The 21,064-nt window shown below is 36.7% G+C and overlaps 1 long non-coding RNA gene across 1 annotated transcript; it reads right to left on the reverse strand.

Moving 5' to 3' along the window:
* Window positions 1–1,240: 1,240 nt before the first annotated feature.
* LOC107062204 (uncharacterized) lies at window positions 1,241–8,677 on the reverse strand. The gene is made up of 3 exons (XR_001474492.1): window positions 8,239–8,677; window positions 1,743–1,813; window positions 1,241–1,662 (listed from the first exon to the last, which is right to left on the reverse strand). It is a non-coding gene; the product is annotated as an uncharacterized lncRNA (long non-coding RNA).
* Window positions 8,678–21,064: the final 12,387 nt, after the last annotated feature.

Raw genomic sequence — 21,064 nt, forward strand, 5'->3', positions numbered from 1 at the left:
TCAAAACATATCACGATTTTAAAATTTTCAATTGAAGTTCAAATTGAACCATGATATACAAAGCATTTCATGAACGTTAACTTACATTATTTAATCATACTATTGTACAACAGATCAATGATATTAAAAGTCAATTAATTATTAAAAAATTAATTGTGTACTTTGAAATTCATATTTCCAATATCTTTGAATATTTTTAATTTTTCAGAAGTGATCGCTCTCTCTATTATGCAAACCCTAGTATATGTAACCCTTGACCCCATGGCCATTACGTGACTGGTCAGTCAATTTCATTAGCTTCTTATATACAATTCCCTACCTCCCCTCTTCTTCTACTTCTAATTCAGATAAGAACCTTATTGATTTGCCTAGAGAACCTAATTTGGGAAGCGTTGAAATTTAAGGAAGGCAAAGATGCAACATTATTGAAACCCACAAATATGAATTAACCGGATAAAATCAAAGCCCCTGAAGGTGCTCTAATATTGTTTAAGTTGTCTACTTTTAATAATGGTGTTCTGCGTGTGACATGGACGGAGGATGAAGTTAAAAGATAAACACCTTAGAAAACCTTCAATATGCAGTGATAGCAAAATTTCATAAGGATGGCCGAAAGTGGAGGAATTAAAGGAGTTAATTCCATCTCAATGTAATATCAAATGAGATTGTAAGATTGGAACTGTTGAGAAATAGGCATGTATTAATGAGGCAGAAGTTATTTGAAGATTTTGTGAACATGATGTCTAGGCCTTCTTATTTCTTATTATATTACTGATAAGGAAGGTATGTCATACCCTATGAGGCTTTTAATCTATGATGAAAAATTCAAGATTGTTGAAGAAATCACATAAGTTATGGTATGAATTTTCTTCCATGATCGATAGCCTACATTGTTTGGGAAGGAAACTTTGTTTTCACTAGCTTCAACAATAAGGAAATCAATTCACCTTGATAAGGTAACTATTAACAATATGAGACTAAGTTGTGCAAGGGTTAAAGTACAAGTAGATTTACTAAGTGATTTACCTAAGTTTGTGCAGTTAGAAGTTACTGATCCCTCAAAGAACTCATTTAAAGTTGAAAAGGTAAAAGTGATGTATGGTATGCTTCCAAAGTACTGCAAGAAGTGCAGACTACTGGGTCATAATGAAGATGAAGATAGAATGCAATTAAAAAGGAAAGAATAAACAGAAAAGAAGAAGGAAAAAGACAAGGAAGCATCTCAACAACAACAATAAAGATTCCTAAGAAGAAATTATAGAATAACATCAACTGTGTTAATACCACTGAAATGGAAATAGAGAAAAAAAAAAGGTTACCACTAATAACCCTTTCAATGCACTTACAGAGGAGGATATAGAGAATGCAAATGCAACAAAGGATATTATTGTTTTAGAAGATAACTGGAGTAGAAGAATACTAAAGGGTGGATTCGTAATGCCTTCTACAAATCAGATAACATACATGAGGAATAGGGTACTAGTATGCATGAAGTCACAAGTAAAGAAAGTCGTAAAGAAACTAACACAATTACAAACACAACATATAAATAATCCATCAATGAATACAGATCACAATAAAAGCCCAGAATTAAATAAGTTAAATATAATGGATCAATATGATCATGAAGACTTGAACAAAGTTGTTGTTGAACATTCCAACCTGTAGAGCATAACAGGAAAAATTAACACAAGTAGTAGTGTTGAAAATCAAGATATTGTAAAATTGATTAAGGGGCATACAACTAATACTAGTCAAGAGGAGGAGTTCCCCACTCCTTTGCAAATTGATATTGTTGATGCTACAAATGCCTCTGAGCAAGAAGATTTGTTAGCCCTTCCATATAGTGATAATATTGTGGAGAGAAATAATAAATCACTTGAAAAACAATTGATAAAGGAGCCATCAATACAAGATGATAAACTAATAGTACCTTTTGTTGAAAGTCAACAGAGTTTTCCTATGAAAATGCTTTATGAACTAGTCTCTCATCAAGTAGTAAATAAGGAGAAATCATACCAGCACAAGAGATAAATTTAAAGGTGGAGGAGCATAATGAATTTGAAACCAACAGAATTTCTCTGAAGTTTGTAAAGAAGCAGTAGTATCACCTCAAGATAAATCAAAAAAGAGAAAGAATAAACCTCAATGAGTGGAGCATCTAGGATTAATCTTGTGATGTTTGGAAGATCTATTTTGAAATGAAGTACAAAGCTCTCATATGGAATATCAAATCTATGAGGCCTCATCATTCTTTCCATCGAATTCAAATATTTCATAGGCATCACAAATTTGATTTGGTGGCACTGATGGAACTTTTTCAAGAAATAAGGCATATTCGGCAATATAAAAGAAGATTGGGCATGACTTATGAAAATTATAATGTAAACAGTAAGATATGATTATTTGTATAGATGGATGTAATATTCAGAATAATAATTGACTGTGGAGTTACTTTTTGATAATGGTCATCAGATGATTAATACTTTGGTATATGCAAAATGTAATCCCTTTAAGAGACTACAATTATGGAATGAGATCTATCCTATTAGATGGCATACCCTTGGTTGGTAGGTGGAGATTTCAATGTCATTTTGAATGTTGAAAAGAAGATTAGGGGACTGCTAGTGTATCCTAATGAGGTGGAAGATTTTGGTTTCTTTGTAAACTCATGTGAGTTGGTTGATTTAAACTTTAAAGGCAGTCCTTTCATATGATGGAATGGTGGGGCTGATGAAGAGTTCATCTTTAAAAGATTGGATATATTGTTTGTTATCATTTTTATCTAGGAGAAATGTGTAATGTGGGTTAGAAATTCTAGCCAGATCTAAGTTAGATCATGCATCAATGCTTCTATCTTGTGGTGGACATGTTCCATATTTCTATAAACCTTTCACATTTCTTAAAATTTTAGACGGGAAAAGAAGATTATAAAGAGGTGGTGTTACAAAATTGGGTTATTAAAGGTTATTCAGATGTCTTTGTTGGCCTGAAGATGAAAATAAAGAGAACTAAACAAGCACTATCAAAATAGAGTAGAGATTGTTATGAAGATATTTTCAACCACTCCTTGTGGGGGAAAATATTGTCAGAGTTAAAGAACAACTATTTGAGGAGTCATACATTGTTGCCAACAACGCAATACTTAGCAGGGCTCATGTTGAGTATAATATGTACTTACACTTTGAGAAGGTGTTTTGAAGACAAAAATTAGGTATTTAGTGGTTCACATAGGGAGATATAAATATAAAATTCTTTTATTGTCTTGTAAAAGGTAGAAGGAAAAGATTGGAAATTTTTAATATCCAAAAAGTTGATGGTTCATGGCCTGAAGGTAATGAAGTAGTGGATGAAGCCATCGAATTTTATCAAGATCTGTTTAATAGAAGGTTAGCTGATATGGATATGTCTGTACTATATTTGGTTCCTTCTGTGATATCTGAAGAAGATAATGATGATTTGAATAGACCTCCTACCTTTGAAGAAGTCAGAAGGGTAGTTTTTGAGCTAAATGGAGATAGTGTATGTGGTCTTGATGGTTTTACTAGTCACTTCTATCAGGTTTACTGGGACATTGTTGATAATGATATGTTTTAATGATATGTTTGAAGTGGTAAGTACCTTTTTAATGTTTTGACTTTATCTAAGTTTATTACTCATACAAATTTTGGTTTTAACCCCAAAAAAAGAATATGTGTTTTTTCAGATTTAACACCTATCAGTCTTAGTAATCTTCTAAATGAGGTCATTTCCAGACGTATCCATGACATACTAGAGGTGTTGTTACTAAATCTTATCCCTACTAACCAGTTTGGCTTTATCAAGTGTAGTAATTTTTTTAATGAGGTCATTTCGAGACTTATCCATGACATATTAAAGGTGTTGTTACCAAATCTTATCTCTGCTAACCAGTTTTTCTTTAGTAGGAGCATAATAGAAAATGTCTTACTTGCGCAAGAAATTATAGTAGACATCAGAAAAAGTAGTAAAACTGCTAATGTAGTCTTTAAGCTTAATATGGCAAAAATGTATGATAGAGTGGACTAAAGTTTTTTTTATGTAAGTTCTTGAAAATATGAGCTTTTTATATTCTGACAAGATTTGGAGACTAGTTGCAAATAACTGGTACTATGTGTTGATTAATGGACAAGCTTCTGGTTTTTCTTATTCTACTTGAGGGGTTTGATGAGTCTGAGATTTTGAATCATTCGAGGCCTTTTTATTTTAACAAATAGTGTCCTCAATACCTATTTATGTCCTTATCTGATGATATTTTGATGTTTTGCAGCGATGAAGACTAAATGACAAGGCGAGGATGAATCTGAGAAAAAAACCCAAAAATATTGAAAAGAGTGTAAACTTCTAGCTGAGGATCGCCTAGCACAATGGGCGGATCACCCAACAGGTTGGGATCTCACCTAAAGTGATGGTGTTCACTTCTGAAAATCTTCAAGGCAGGTCGGTGATACAAAGTGTAAACGATGATTCGCCGAAGCAGTTGGGCAAGCTAAAGCCTCCACCACCAAAAGTGACAGACTTTTGAGTTAAAATGAAGGCGAAATGGGCGAACAAAGGTTGTAATCGGTGATTCACCAAACGTGAAAGGCTGACTCAATAGAGTTCATCGATTGAGGTTCAAACACTTGAATTTTGAAGCCAAGAAAAGGTGAGCTGAAGAATAGAAAGGTGATCTGCCGAATAATGTAGGCGAGTCCGACTAATGTCACCAATTCGGTCACACATGGAATTTCAGACTAACTTTTGGGAAAAATATAAACAATGAAACTTTTACTTTCTATCCATTCTAGCTTTTTTCTTAGTTTGGGGTTTTTTGAATAATCTTGTAATTGATGATTGAGGGTTCAATTCAAAGTGGGTGTTGAAGATTATTGTTGGTTATTAACACTTTAATGGCTGAAAACATAATAAGTATAATTTCTTTTCCTTTTATGATGTTTGGTTAAAAGCTCAAATCTAAGGGTGTGATTATGAAATTTGGTGTTAATTTAATTTAGTGGGTCTACTGTCTTGCTCTGCTTTTCTGATATTCATTCATGGATTTGAGCTATTTAATATTGGTTTAATTTATGGGTTAAGGTTGCAAACTTAATCATAGTTTAGATCTATGATTGATGCTTGATGAGATTAATTGAAGTGGGTCAATAGCTTAATACTTGCAAATTGGGTTTGATTATTGTAGTTTGCTTGAAAGAGAAATTGTAGTTCCATTCTAATTGTCAAATCTTCTCAAAAGAGAGATTTTAGTAATGTATTTGTATTTTACATGGATGAGACCGAAAAGAAATTCTATGATATGATGCATTGAGATCGAAAGAAGATTTATGTCGTTAGAGATTACCTAGCCTATCCATGTTTTTCTAGCATTATTGAGCAAGCACCCTTATTTGATGTTGATACCAACTCCCACGCCCCTACGTCATCTTTTACTTGTTTAATCCCTATATTGTGATAATTGATTCCAAAATCCTTTATTAAATTTGGTGAAATTATCCACCCACTTGTCCTAATTACTACAATGAATTGGTTTGCACTTTTATATTCCTCATTGAATTCTTACATTTAGATCACTCCTTGTGGGATTTGACCCCAACTCTTTTGTTGGATATTTATATTGCTAGTGATCGCTTACTCATTGAATTGTTTTAGTGAGTAATTTGAGTGTTATCAGGGTCAAGCAAGGGGATCCTCTATCCCCTTATGTTGAGGTTCTTTCTAGGGCTCCGAATAACTTATACTCGTATTATAAGGGTTCTGGTCTATCTAGGTGGAGTGAAAATATTACTCACTTAGCGTATGATGATCACATCGTAATTTTGTTAATGTTGATAGATTCTCTATAGAATTGTTGATGAAAACATTGCAGGACTATGAAAGAAAATGAGGATAGAAGATTAACAAAGAAAAAATGTCTTTATTGTGCTTTATATGGCTGCTCAAATAGAAATTCATCTTGTAGAAGAATATTCAGGTTTTCCTAGAGATAATTTTCCCTTAACTTACCTTGGATTCCCAATTGGGCATGCTAGGAAAAGAAAACACACTCTGCTGATCTGATGAAGAAAATACATAATAAGTTACAAGCTTTGGAAAGAAATTATTATCTTTTGGAGGAATGATTGTTCTGATCAATAATGTTTTATAAAGTATACCTATATATCAATTATATGTAATCATTCTACCCAAATGCGTGATTCATGATCTACACAAAGTTTTTGCTAGATTTTTTTGGAGCTTCAAGAAAGTGGGCAGAAATAAACCTTAGGTTTCTTGGGATGAAATTTGTCAACCTAAGATGGGAGGAGGTCTGGGATTCAGGTTATTGTTTGACGTCTCAAGAGCTTTGTTTGTAAAGCTTTGGTGAAATTTTAGGACTAAAAACACTATATGGTCTCATCTCATGTGGAACAAGTATGTAGGCCTCAAACAGTGGAGTAGAAGAGAGGTTTTCGGACTTGGAAACATATGCTAATGGCTAGGGATTGCATTGATCAAGGAATTTGGTGGCAACTTAACCGTGGATCCCCTAGTATTATGTTTGATGACTGGACTCAACTTGGAATACTACACTACTATCTACGAGTGCCTTTTCCTACTTATCCTTTTTAGGATGATGTTAATCAGTTAATGCAAGAGGGCAGGTGGAATGAAGAATGGCTAAGACATAATTTCCATGAAAGTGTGGTAGAACATATACTTAACAAGATTGATATATTGTAAGAGTGTGAGGAGGTGACTAAACCTTACTGGATTCTCAATCATTCATGTAAGTTCTATCTTAGTTCAATATAGAAGGTTATAAGGACCTCTAGAGTAACACATGAAAGGTTTAGACAGGTTTGGAAAAAAAGACGCTCCTTTTAAAATCATTTTTTTTATAGAGATTAATCAAACAAAGAATTCCTATTGGGGATTTTTTTGTCCGAGTAGGACTAGAGAATGTGGTTCATTATTGTTGTTGTGACCTTAGTGTTAATGAAACATTGGAACACCTCTTTATCTCTTGTAATGCAAAGTTGTTGTGGGAAATGTTTGCTAGAGCAGCGGGTGTGGAGGGGACTTTCTTGCGACTATAAGACACTATTTTTAAATGGTGGAATGCTAAATGAACATCTAAATTGAGACCTTTGTTTAATGATATCCTTGGTTTTATACTCTGGTAGACTTTGAAAGGGAGAAACAAAGTAAAACATGGAGGAAAAATCTCAAATTTTAGCATGACAGCAGAAATCAATAGAAATGTTCATAGTCTTGTTGTGGTTAGATATTCTTGGTTGAGGAATATTCCCAAAGATGATCCTATGTTGATTAATATCTTTGAAGGTTACAAATCTATTATAGCTACTTAGGTGATATACTAGTCATCTCTTGGTATTGAAATGTACAAATATAACTTAGATAAAGCCTCAAAAGGTAATTTAGGACATAGTGCTAGGGGTTCCTCTGTTAGGAATTGATAAGGAGGTTTCATTTATGCAGAATCATATGGTCTGGATATCAAAACAAGTCTAGAAGCAGAAGTCCTGGCACTAGAAAAAGGTTTACAATTCTGTGTATCACACAATCTACTACTTGTCATCTTAGAGATTGATTCACTTATTGTGACAAAAATCTTGGATGGAATTTGGGAAATTCCATAGAGTATTAGCTTGAGTATTAAAAATATGTAATGGTTGAGGAGGAATATACAAGTGGAGGTGTCTCTTGGGCTCAGTGAGGAAAATAAAGTAATTGACTATTTTTCTAATTTTATTTTTTCCTGTACAGGTACATATGTTAAAGCTTTTAATTTGTTTCAGGAGGTACCTAAAAAGGGAAGTCACTCATCATCCTAGATGCCAAGAAAGTTCCTAATTTAAGAGTTACTAAATGTCAAAATTCCTATTTTGCATTTTAATGAGAACAAAAACTACATTACATAGACACCGGCATCTAGTCAAATCAACACTGAGAAGAGCTCAACAAGATTTATCTTATAGAAAGATCATGGAGTAGTGGTATATGCTCCTTCGGAGCTCAATCTGTCAAAGGACAAGGAATTAGGGTTGTGGTCTTCTCGCTTGATAAGACAAATGAATAAACAAGAAAAGGAGCAAGACTTATTTGGAATGCTATAAGATTAGGAGCTTATAAGTCCAGAGGCGCACCAACCGGAGAACTACTGTGAAACAAGCAATTAATCATAATAGCTTCTTAAAAGGTTGAGATTATAGAGCTTACCTTCGATATAAAAGAGTAGATCTGGGCAACATCGAGTTGAAGAAGTCTTCCTCAAACAGGATTACATGGCACTTGTGAGAGTTAACCCCACTGAACTAAGAAAAAGTCTCGTATCGACCAAGTATTTATTTAGAATATCTGTTTTGATAGATCCGTTTTGGCTTTACTTTTCCATAGATCTTCCCTGAAGAACGGAATGAATTGATCTAACCCACAATCTGTCACTTACACCTTTGAGAGTTTTCAGCGTTCTGGATGTAATCCATCCAAGCTCATTGCACCTCATTTCTAATCTCTTTCGCTAAGAAGGTTTTCTTCATTAATTTCATTTGTTTCTGAGTTCATCAATGGCGGCCAAAGGTGAGGAAGACGATGGGTCGGCTTTATCGAGATATTTCCATTTCTGATGGATATTTTTTCTTTCTTTCATTTTGTTTGTTTTTTCTTCAATCAATAGATTTTCATTATTTTGTTTTGTTTTTCCAGGTATTGGCCACTTTTGGGCCTAAAACCATGTAAATATTTCCTTTTTATTAATACCTCATTGGGCCGTTTTAGTTAAAAAAAAATCTTTTCAATATCTTTTTTTAAAAGATAGAAAGTGAATAATATGTGTATCTTTATTTAATGGATGATAAAGCATGAGAAGGATTGTTATACCACATTGATTAAAGAAAATGATTTTTTGACCTTTATTAATGAGCATATTAATCTCATATAGTGTGTAGTTTATTGTATTAAAATAGGTAATTGTTACGTCAAAATTGCACAAGCAAGTGTACGTGGTATAACAAATAGTAAAGTGACTCTTATTAACCAGATTATCAAACCCAAAATTTTTTTTACTAGTAAATATTCAATTTGACTTTCAATTTCATTTGGTGCAAGTGCTTAAAAAGTATTCTAATAGTGATTGTAACATAAATATTGCAATTAACAACTATGTAAAGCTAAGTGACGATGACTTTAGTTCAAACTAGGGTTATAATCAATATTTAGGAAATTCCAAGGCCACGACTTTCATATGAAGTCATGCAGAGTGTTTGCACCATTAGATTTTTCTTGGTTATCGAGTTATTGACTTACGAGGTTGACAATATGGTTATGGTCTCTCGAGCATCTAACCTTCTACCAAAATTGGATACCTAACTACATAGTTGATTGGGGATTGGCCCAATTTCAGAGCATTACACTATCTTCTAGTTTATTAGCCAAGCGAGGCAAACTAGGTATATCCCTATCCTAGTTACACATCGATTCCTTGGTTTAGCAAAAAATGAACTCACTTTTCATAATTCGTGTTCTATCTCTAAATCCCTCTCATGAGTTCAATACAAGACAATAGTTGTATTTCAATGGTGATTAAGCATCAAATTAATAAAATACGAACATAAGAATAACTCATACAATAAGTAAACTTCATCTTAAAGTTTTACAACTCCACAATCATTTGTAGTCAAAACCCTAGAAAGATAAATTTTAGCCACTCATAATTTGATTCACAAGTTTATAATCTTTGTCATGTCTCCCCAACTAGAAAGGGGCGGATATTAAGAATTTGTACAAGCACTTGCTAATTAATATACTTCATGCTAAAGTTGTAGACTCATAAGAAACTAAACAAACACCATGACTCATACTAAAACGTAGATAACAAGAGGGCTCAATGGGCTACTTTACAAATTAAACAAAACTATGTGTAACATCTCAGAACTTAGCTCAGACAAAACAATAGAAAATCTATGAACCACGGAGGGGTTCACGGACCGTGAAAGGAACCACGGTCCATCACCCTCATCGTGGTTCACACTGTCCCAGGAGTGGTGGACCACGGGACCCTTCACGGGCCGTTGACCACCACACGAGTCGTGGAAGGCTCGTGGAGGTGAGACAGAGCCACCAGGGCTCAGGAGTCAGACCAAGGAGCCTACCACGGTCTTGGTCTTGATGACGGGTCATGATGAGGCTCGTGAAGCTGAGGTAGTAGGCCCCTAGCCCAAGTAAAGGACCACAGTGGCCTTCACGGTCCGTGATCCTTCACACGGTCCGTGAAGTAGACCGTAGAGGAAAGGTCCCTGAACCAGTAGACACTGGCCAAGAACCACGACCCATTTGACGGGCCGTGGTCCCACGACGGACCGTTAGTGGTGTCGTTGTCGGCCTCGTTAGATTTTAAGTTGGGGTCATTTTGGTCTTTTCCGATATGAGTTGGACACCTAAACTGCATCGTTTAACGCCTAAACTACGTCATTTTACTCAGTTTAAGCCTAGTATTCTAATCAGTACCTACCATAATCGATTCATTCACCAAAAATCATCAAACTTAGAGCAAAAGAGGAGAAAACAGGCGACCCAAACCCTTCCAAGAACGCAACAGGTTTTCTTCAGTTCCAGCCCCAAAATCGAAGGATTTCTCCGTGAAATTCATCACCATGTATGTGGGATTTCATTAGTGTGTTCCTTTCATCCACTAGGTCCCTAGAATTCAGTTAGATTCTTGATTCCTATATCTTGTTTAGACCTAGGGTTTCTAAGACCTTAGAGATTGATTGTGATTTAGCTGTTATAGTACTCCTAATAGAATTATCATGTTGTTGTGGAATCGCTGCTTAGTTCCTTGCATGAAACTCAGAACCCTAGTTGTGTAGATTTTCTTAGTTCATGAATTACACTTTCTAGGTCAATCAAACAGATATAAATGCTCCAGTTTCGAATGTTTCATTGTCAGTTCATAAATGTTGCATTTTCAGATTTGCATGTCAGAATATTGAGCTATCCAATATTTCAGTTATGTTGTGTCTTACACGTTTCCAGTTGGGAGTAGGCTTAGCATCGAGTTGGACTAGGGATTATTTCACTGGTGGATTCCTTTCATCCACTAGGTCCCTAGAATTCAGTTAGATTCTTGATTCCTATATCTTGTTTAGACCTAGGGTTTCTAAGACCTTAGAGATTGATTGTGATTTAGCTGTTATAGTACTCCTAATAGAATTATCATGTTGTTGTGGAATCGCTGCTTAGTTCCTTGCATGAAACTCAGAACCCTAGTTGTGTAGATTTTCTTAGTTCATGAATTACACTTTCTAGGTCAATCAAACAGATATAAATGCTCCAGTTTCGAATGTTTCATTGTCAGTTCATAAATGTTGCATTTTCAGATTTGCATGTCAGAATATTGAGCTATCCAATATTTCAGTTATGTTGTGTCTTACACGTTTCCAGTTGGGAGTAGGCTTAGCATCGAGTTGGACTAGGGATTAGAGTACCCTTATAGTCCCAAAACTACGTGCCTCCGTAGGTTTATAAGTCCCCTCTGTGGGCATCAAATTTAGTGATCACGCCAGTCATGCCTTTATACCTATGGCAAGGTATATTGGGACCTCTCGATGGGGAGTATACATCTGACTCCACATTTCACTCACGTGGTTTTATGTCGGTTAATAGTAGCTCCCACAGTCAGACTATTAGTGCATTTGACCATGTTTCAGTTATACTACAACATCCAGTCTCAACATGTTATGTTAAAAATCAGTACTTGGTCATTGCATTCAGTTCAGTTCATTTAAGTATATTTCAATATTATTGTTATAATTCAGATTATGTCATTGCTCATTTATGTTTTGTTCAGCTTATATGTTTGTTCAGCTAATATCCATATCCTGCATGCTCAGTACATTCCAAAGAGGAGCGAATTTATGTATAAAAATTGGGTCACCGGAACCCGTGTTCATCCGACTAAACTCGATATATTACATGTATAATTATTAAAGAAATATTAAAGAAATATTAAATAATAACTTTTGGAACCCATTCTCAAAGTCGCTGGATGGTTCAATGGTTTGACAGCCAAATTTTAATACCAATGTCTCGAGTTCAATCCTAGCCAGCCACAATTTGCTTTATTTTTTTTATTAACTAAAAATACACGTTTTTAAAAAAAAAAAACAAAGAGAAATTCTAAAGTTCTAAAGTCAAAAGACTTCAAAAGTTTCCTTCTCACCCACTTTTCAAGTTCCAGAAATATTTTTCCTTCTCTCTCTAAATTTGCCTTTTATTTTCCACACAAAGAACTCCAAGTCTCCAACTTCAAGTCAAGAATCTAGAAAAATCATCATTGTCAAAGTTTAAGGTAATTTTTTTAAAATTTATGGTTTCTCTTTTTAATAAACAAAATAAAAAAATTTAAATATATCGCTTAGTTATTGTTATTATAAATTTTTTGATCTTTTCTTTAAAGCAATGGTGCACCCGTTTTCTTGAAATCCTGGATTCGCCTATGATTCCAAGTAGTGATGCATACTCTGCGCTACATCCTTTCATGATGTAGGTTCAGGTACTTAGAATCCAGATCATGCATACATCGGTTCCCGATCCATATTCAGCAGCTTCAGTGGTGAGTCCTCATACTTCGAGGACAATAGACATGTTTTTCCTTTCAGTTTTAGTTTTGCTAGAGTTAGCTAAAGGCATGTCCCAGCAACTCTAGTCAGTTAGAGTCTTTTTCAGACATAGTGTTAGACTCAGCTTTAGTGTTTGGATGATGTTCAGTATCACTAAACTCTTGGATATTATTTATATATATTCAGATCAGTATTGGGTATTCCCCGCATTTAGTTAACTATTGTTTTAGCTCCCGCATTAGTTCTTGTTTTCTTAGATAATGTCAGTATGCTTATGTTATGCCAGACAGGGTTAGCTTGGGGTCACTCGTGATCCTAGGTCCTGTGTTTACGTCAAGGGGGTAGCCTTGGGGCATGACAAACTTAGTATCAGAGCATTAGATTAGGTTCAAGAGTCTTAGGATGTCTGAAAGCCGCACTAAGTAGAGTCTTTTTCATAGGTGTGAAGTGCACCACATCTAATGAGAACGAAGCTATGAAGTGTTTTAGGAAAAACTTCACTTTCTTTCTACTTTTATCGTGCGTGAACTATAATCCAACTTCTCGTTCTAATTCGTCGTATTGCGTTTCAGATCATGCTTCCTAGTAGAGCCTACAGACGGAATGCTAATGCACACAACGCTAACGCAGTCCCTCTAGTCCTAGACCATGAGGTTTCGAATGCAGAGTTTCGAAATGCCATCCAGTTTTTGGCTCAGAGTGTACCCAACCAGAACAATCAACATGCTCCAGTTCCTACAAATGCTACTAATGGGTACACAACAGCTAGGGTTTGAGATTTTGTTCGCATGAATCTGCCTGAGTTTCTAGGGTCGCAAATTGGTGAGGACCCATAGAACTTCATTGATGAGGTTAAAAAAAATTTGGAGTGATGCAAGTGACTGGTAATGATAGGGTAGAGTTGGCATCTTACCAGCTTAAAGATGTGGTTCACATTTGGTTCACTCAGTGGAAAGAAAACAGGGGTGTGGATGCAACTCATGTGACTTGGGAATGTTTTTCTAGAGCTTTAATAGATAGGTTCTTCCCAAGGGAGTTGAGAGAGGCTAAGGCACAAAAATTCATGAATTTGAGGCAAGGTACAATGTCAGTCCAAGAGTACGGACTTAAGTTTGCCCAACTCTCCAGGTATGCTGCACACATAGTTGTCGATCCAAGTAAACAAATAAGCAAGTTTATGTTTGGGATATCCGACTTGGTGAAGATAGAGTGCAGAAATGCTATGCTGTTAGAGGATATGAATACCTCCAAGCTTATGACTCACGCTCAATAGGTTAAGGGGGATAACTTAAGAAAATGGCTAAGGACAACAAGAAGGCTAGAACAGGGAATTATGAATACTCTCAGCAGAAATCGGGTGGTGGAAATCGCTCACAGTTTCAGCAGAGGTCTACAGCCCCAACACCTTTCATCAACTAGTGCTCTATCCCCCAGGTTTCGACAAGATAAAAAAGGTAGGGCATCAGGCTCTAAGTCTCGGGAGAGTAATTCAAGTAATAGGACTTTCCCAACCTATCCAAAGTGTGATAAGAACCATCCGGGCGAGTGTTCTTGCAGGAAAGAAATGGTGTTTTGGGTGTGGTCAGTCTGGCCATAGGTTGAAGGATTGCCCTTCTGCCAGGCAGGGGCAAGGATGTAATAATAATAGGGCTTAGTCTATAGTTCCAGCTGCACCATCAGGTCCCCCAACTCAGCAGGGTGTGTCATCTTGTACATGTGGCGGTCAGCGCCAGAACATGTTGTATGCTCTTCGGGATCGCCAGGACCAGGAAGATTCTTCTGATGTGGTCACTGGTGCGTTACGAGTCTTTAATTCAGATGTTTATGCATTGTTAGATCCAGGGCCTACTCTTTCCTTTGTAACTCCCTATATAGCATTAAACTTCGGTGTCAGTCCAGAAACACATTCAGAACCCTTCTCAGTCTCTACTCCAGTTGGTGACCCAGTTATAGCTAGACGGGTATACAAAAATTACCCTCTCACAATCTCTCAGAAAGTCACCTCAGCAGACCTTGTAGTGTTAGAAATGGTAGACTTTGATATCATTCTAGGCATAGATTGGTTATATTCATGTTATGCCTCAGTCAATTGTAGAACTAGAATCGTTTGGTTTCAGTTTCCAAATGAGTCAGTCTTAGAATGGAAGGGTAGTAGCTCAGTGCCTTCTGGTCGATTTATCTCTTACCCCAAGGCCAGAAAGATGATTTCCAAGGGGTATATATATCATCTTATTCGGGTTAAGGATTCAAACTCTAAAACTTCAACTCTTGAGTCAGTCACAGTAGTAAATGAGTTTTCAGAAGTGTTTCCAAAAGATCTTCCCGGAGTTCCTCCCGAAAGGGAAATCAACTTCGGAATAGATCTCCTTCCATATACCCAACCTGTATCGATTCCTCCTTACAGACTGGCTCCAGCTAAGCTTAAGGAATTGAAAGAAAAATTGAAAGAGCTTCTAGATAAGGGCTTCATCAGACGTAATATCTCTCCATGGGGTGCTCCAGTGTTGTTCGTGAAAAAGAAAGATGGTTCTCTCAGAATGTGCATTGACTATCGTGAGATGAACAAACTCACCATCAAGAATAAGTATCCCATCCCCATGATTGATGACTTGATAGACCAACTTCAGGGAGCTAGTTATTTTTCAAAGATAGACCTCAGATCCGGCTATCATCAGCTCAGAGTCAGAGATAGTGACATTCCGAAGACAGCCTTCAGAACTCGGTATGGTCATTATAAATTTATGGTTACTAATGAACCCTCCTGCAACTTTCATGGACTTAATTAATAGGGTGTTCAAGCAGTATTTGGACTTGTTCGTTATCGTTTTCATTAATGATATCCTCATTTACTCTAGGAATGAGGAGGAGCATGCGACTCATCTGAAAGTTGTTCTATAAACTCTCAAAGATAGACAATTATTCGCTAAGTTTAACAAATGTGAGTTTTGGTTACAATCAGCCATTTTCCTTAGTCATGTGGTATCTAGTGAAGGAATACGAGTGGATTCTCAGAAAACAGAGGCAGTGAAGCAATGGCCCAGACCCATTTGTCCAACAGATATTAGAAGTTTCTTTGGTTTGGCAGGTTATTATAGGAGATTTGTGGAAGGATTTTCATCCATAGCTTCCCCATTGACCAAGTTGACTCAGAAAAAGGTCAAGTTTCAGTGGTATGATGAGTGTGAGAAAAGCTTCTCAGAACTGAAGACTAGGTTGACTACAACTCTCGTCTTGACTCTACTAGATGGTTCAGACGGCTATGTAATTTCGTCCATAGCTTCCCCATTGACCAAGTTGACTCAGAAAAAGGTCAAGTTTCAGTGGTATGATGAGTGTGAGAAAAGCTTCTCAGAACTGAAGACTAGGTTGACTACAACTCTCGTCTTGACTCTACTAGATGGTTCAGACGGCTATGTAATTTATTGTGATGCATCTAGAGTCGGACTAGGTTGTGTGTTGATGCAGCGAGGTAAGGTCATAGCTTATGCTTCTAGAAAGATTAAAGTACATGATAAGAACTCCTGCCTCCAATATTTGTTCACCCAGAAAGAGTTGAATCTTCATCAGAGGAGATGGCTTGAATTCCTCAAGGACTATGATATGAATGTGCTTTACCTCCCTGGTAAGGCCAATGTAGTAGATGATGCTCTTAGCAGACTATCTATGGGTAGTGTAACACATGTTGAGGTAGAAAGAAAGGAATTAGAAAAAGATGTTCACCGGCTTGCTCGCTTAGGAGTTGGTCTTACGGATATGCCCGATGGCGGTGTGATAGTTCAGAATAGATCAGAATCTTCATTGGTAATGGAGGTTAAGGAAAAACAGGATAGTGATCATATATTACTCTAGTTGAAAGGTGCATTTCATCAACAGAAAGTAGAGGTTTTCTCCCAAGGGGGAGATAGTGTGCTTCGTTACCAGGGTCGCTTATGTGTTCCTAATGTGTGTGAATTAAGGCAACAAATCCTTACAGAAGCCCATAACTCTAGGTATTCCATTCATCCAGGTGCCACTAAGATGTACCGTGATCTATGGGAAGTCTTTTGGTGGAACGACATGAAAATGGATATAGCAGATTTTGTGGCTAAGTGTCCTAATTATGAACATGTTAAGGTAGAAAATCAGAAACCAGAAGGTATGACTAAAGAGATAGACCTAAGACAGCTCAGAGTCATCAGAAGTACTATGCATATATAAGGAGAAGGGACTTAGAGTTTGAAATCGATGATTAGGTTTTCCTGAAAGTGTCACCCATGAAGGGGGTGATGAGATTTGGCAAGAAAGGGAAGCTCAGTCCTAGATATGTAGGTCCTTATAGAATCCTGAAAAGAGTTGGTAATGTGGCTTATAAGTTAAAGTTGCTAGCAGAACTAGCAGTGCTTCATCCAGTCTTTCACATTTCCTTGTTGAAGAAGTGTGTGGGTGATCTGGCATCGATAGTACCATTAGAGAGTGTGGTTGTGAAGGATAGTCTCACTTATGAAGAGGTACCCGTCGAGATTCTTGACTGTTAGGTTCGTAGGTTGAGAAATAAAGAAGTCGCTTCAGTGAAGGTTTTGTGGAGGAGTCATTCCGTAGAGTGAGCTACTTGGGAAGCAGAAGCGACCATGAAGTCCAAGTATCCTCATCTGTTTCCTTTCGATTCTGTTTCAGCTTTAGGTTATAGTTCCTTTCCAGTCTCTCAGTTTACTCGTGCGTAAAATCAGTCTCAGTATCTAATTCATTCAGTTGTTCTTGCATTTTTAGCGTATTTGCATGTTCTTAGAACTCAGTTCAGTTAGATTTCAGTTTCCAATACTTAGTGGTAGGGATTACAACTCCTTCCCTCCATACTCAGCTATTTTGGACTTCATTCGAGGATGAATGTTCCCAAGGGGGAGATATTGTAACACCTCAGAACTTAGCTCAGACAGAATAACAGAAAATCTATGAACCACGAAGGGGTTCACAGACCGTGAAAGGAACCGCGGTTCATCACCCTCATTGTGGTTCACACCCTCCCAGGAGTGGTGGACCACGAGACCCTTCACGGGTCGTAGACCACCACACAATCGTGGAAAGGCTTTTGGAGGTGAGACAAAGCCACCAAGGCTCAGGCGTCACACCACAGATCCAACCACAGGCCGTGGTCTTGATGACGGGCCGTGGTGAGGCTCGTGAAGCTGAGCCAGTAGGCCCCTAGCCCAAGTGAAGGACCACGGTGGCCTTCACGTTACGTGATCCTTCACACAGTCAGTGAAATAGACCGTAGAGGGAAGGGACCTGAACCAATAAACACTGGCCAAGAACCACGACCCACTTGACGGTCCGGGTCCCCACGATGGACCATCAGTGGTGTCGTGGTTGACCTCGTCAGATTTTAAGTTGGAGTTGTTTTGGTCTTTTCCCCTATGCGTTGGACACCTTAACTATGTCGTTTAACCCCTAAATTACGTCGTTTTACTCAGTTTAAGCCTAGTATTCTAGTCAAAACCTACCCTAATCAATTAATTCACCAAAAACTCATAAAACTTATAGCAAAAGAGGAGAAAACAGGCGACCCAAACCCTTCCAAGAACGCAACAGGTTTTCTTCAGTTCCAGCCCCAAAATCGAAGGATTTCTCCGTGAAATTCATCACCATGTATGTGGGATTTCATTAGTGTGTTCCTTCCATCCACTAGGTCCCTAGAATTCAGTTAGATTCTTGATTCCTATATCTTGTTTAGACCTAGGGTTTCTAAGACCTTAGAGATTGATTGTGATTTAGCTGTTATAGTACTCCTAATAGAATTATCATGTTGTTGTGGAATCGTTGCTTAGTTCCTTGCATGAAACTCAGAACCCTAGTTGTGTAGATTTTCTTAGTTCATGAATTACACTTTCTAGGTCAATCAAACAGATATAAATGCTCCAGTTTCGAATGTTTCATTGTCAGTTCATAAATGTTGCATTTTCAGATTTGCATGTCAGAATATTGAGCTATCCAATATTTCAATTATGTTGTGTCTTACACGTTTCCAGTTAGGAGTAGGCTTAGCACCGAGTTGGACTAGGGATTAAAGTACCCTTATAGTCCCAAAACTACGTGCCCCCGTAGGTTTATATGTCCTCTCTGTGGGCATCAGATTTAGTGATCATGTCAATCATGCCTTTATACCCATGGCAAGGTATATTGGGTCTTCTCGATGGGGTGTATACATCGGACTCCAAGTTTATCTCACGTGGTTTTATATTGGTTAATAGTAGCTCCCACAGTCTGACTATTAGTGCATTTGACCATGATTCAGTTATACTACAACATCCAGTCTCAGCATGTTATGTTAAAAATCAGTACTTGGTCATTGCATTTAGTTCAGTTCATTTAAGTATATTTCAATATTATTGTTATAATTCAGATTATGTCATTGTTTAATTATATTTTGTTCAGCTTATATGTTTGTTCAACTATTATCCATATCCTGCATGCTTAGTATATTCCAAGTACTGACACATACTCTGCGCAACATTCTTTCGTGATGTAGGTTAAGGTACTCAGTATATCGATCACTCGTAGATAGGTTCTCGATATATATTCAGCAGCTTCAGTGATGAGTCCTCATACTTCAAGGACAATAAAGATTTTTTTCCTTTCAGTCTTTTATTTCAGTTTCAGTTTTGGTAAAGTTAGCTGGGGGAATGTCCTAGCAACTCTAGTTAGTTAGAGGCTTTTACAAACATAGTGTTAGACTCACCTTTAGTTTTTGGATGATATTCAATATGACTAAACTCTTAGATATTATTTATATATATTCAGATCAGTATTGGGTATTCCCCGCATTCAGCTAACTATTGGTTTAGCTTCCGCATTAGTTCTTGTTTTCTTAGATAATGTTAGAATGCTTATGTTATGCCAGACAGGGTTAGCTTGGGGTCACTCATGATCCTAGGTCTCGTGTTTACGTTAAAGGGGTAGTCTCGGGGTGTGACACTATGTCTAAGAAGACTCTCGTAAGGATGCATCTGAGAATCTGATAACTTGTTGGGACAAGCCCCTGATATACCTATTTAACATATTTAGGTACCTAGAAAAATATAGGCTTTAGATATCTGATAGCTGATAAACGCTCAACTATGTCCCATATTTCAAGGCATAAGTGGTGATATGCTAAACAATTACCCAACTTGTGAGGTCGGGGTCGAACCACAAGGATTGGAACATGTGGCTATTCTTCTATTAATTTCACTGTTCGAAACAAATTAGCAAATTGAATTATCAACAAACACACACACACACACACACATATATATATATATATTATCCCGCACATGTATACATAGAATAGAGATTGAGGATTATTCAATTCCCTGATTCCATCTTGCTCTCCGCGTCGACAATAAGCGACGACAACAATATTGGTGTTATGAAAAAAAAAGATAATAAATTTCTCTTTATTTAATTCAATTTTATATATGGCCAAGTGGTATAGGGTATAAAATAAATTTCAAACTTGACCCGTTAATTAATCACTAAAATTAGATATGCAAATCTTACTCGTTAATTAAATAACCTTAGCTAAATGAGTAATTCAAAATTTCCATTTAAAATTTAAGTTAAAGGGTCTATTATGAAAGGGAGAGGACTAGTTCTCAAAATGACCTAATGGGTCATTACAGTCACCTAGTTTGCCCAACTTGGAATTCTCTGATGGGGTGCCCATGATTCGTTCGTAACCCCGTACGCACAAACGAAATATGCTACTCCACCAAATTGGGCATTCCAAACTCAATGAAATAATTGAAACTTTCATCTGAGGTCATCTCGGCGAAAATAAGGCCCCACACCCAAGATTTTTTTAAGCCAAAATCCACAAGGGGCTCGAAATGGGACTGAAAGTGTCGGGATCCACACGAAAGGTCATTCTAGACCAAACTCAACGTCCCAGAGATAAGGAACCGTCAAAATTACATTCTGAGTTCGTCTTCGTGGTATTTTGATCAAAATAAACTGAACCAACTCCAAGTGCTCCAAAACCTAAAAACTTACACAAAACTAAAACAAATGACTCGAAAACCAAACTATGAGTCTCAAAAAGTCATAAATGACCTTGGTTCTTTACATGAAAGATCAAAAAATGGGGAAATTATATGGAGGGTCATTACAACAAGATACCTTAGGTGAATCAAGGAAGTTTCATTATCCATATTCACATTATAACACAAAACAATAGTCAAACATCAAATACATAACATGAAACCTATTGAACCCTTATATAGTGAACTCTTATTATTTTTCTTCTACTAAGGACTCAGAACAAAGTATATACCATAAAGTTGGTCCTTATAGCAATACTTAAAAACATAGAAGTTAACTCATCACATACTTCCTTTTGTAATGTTAGGAGCTACAAGTACATATCATTTTGAATCACCAAGAACAATATGACATGATGATTATATAATAAATCA

This window comes from Solanum tuberosum, unplaced genomic scaffold, assembly GCF_000226075.1.
Source record: "Solanum tuberosum cultivar DM 1-3 516 R44 unplaced genomic scaffold, SolTub_3.0 scf00209, whole genome shotgun sequence".
Taxonomy (NCBI): Eukaryota; Viridiplantae; Streptophyta; class Magnoliopsida; order Solanales; family Solanaceae; genus Solanum; species Solanum tuberosum.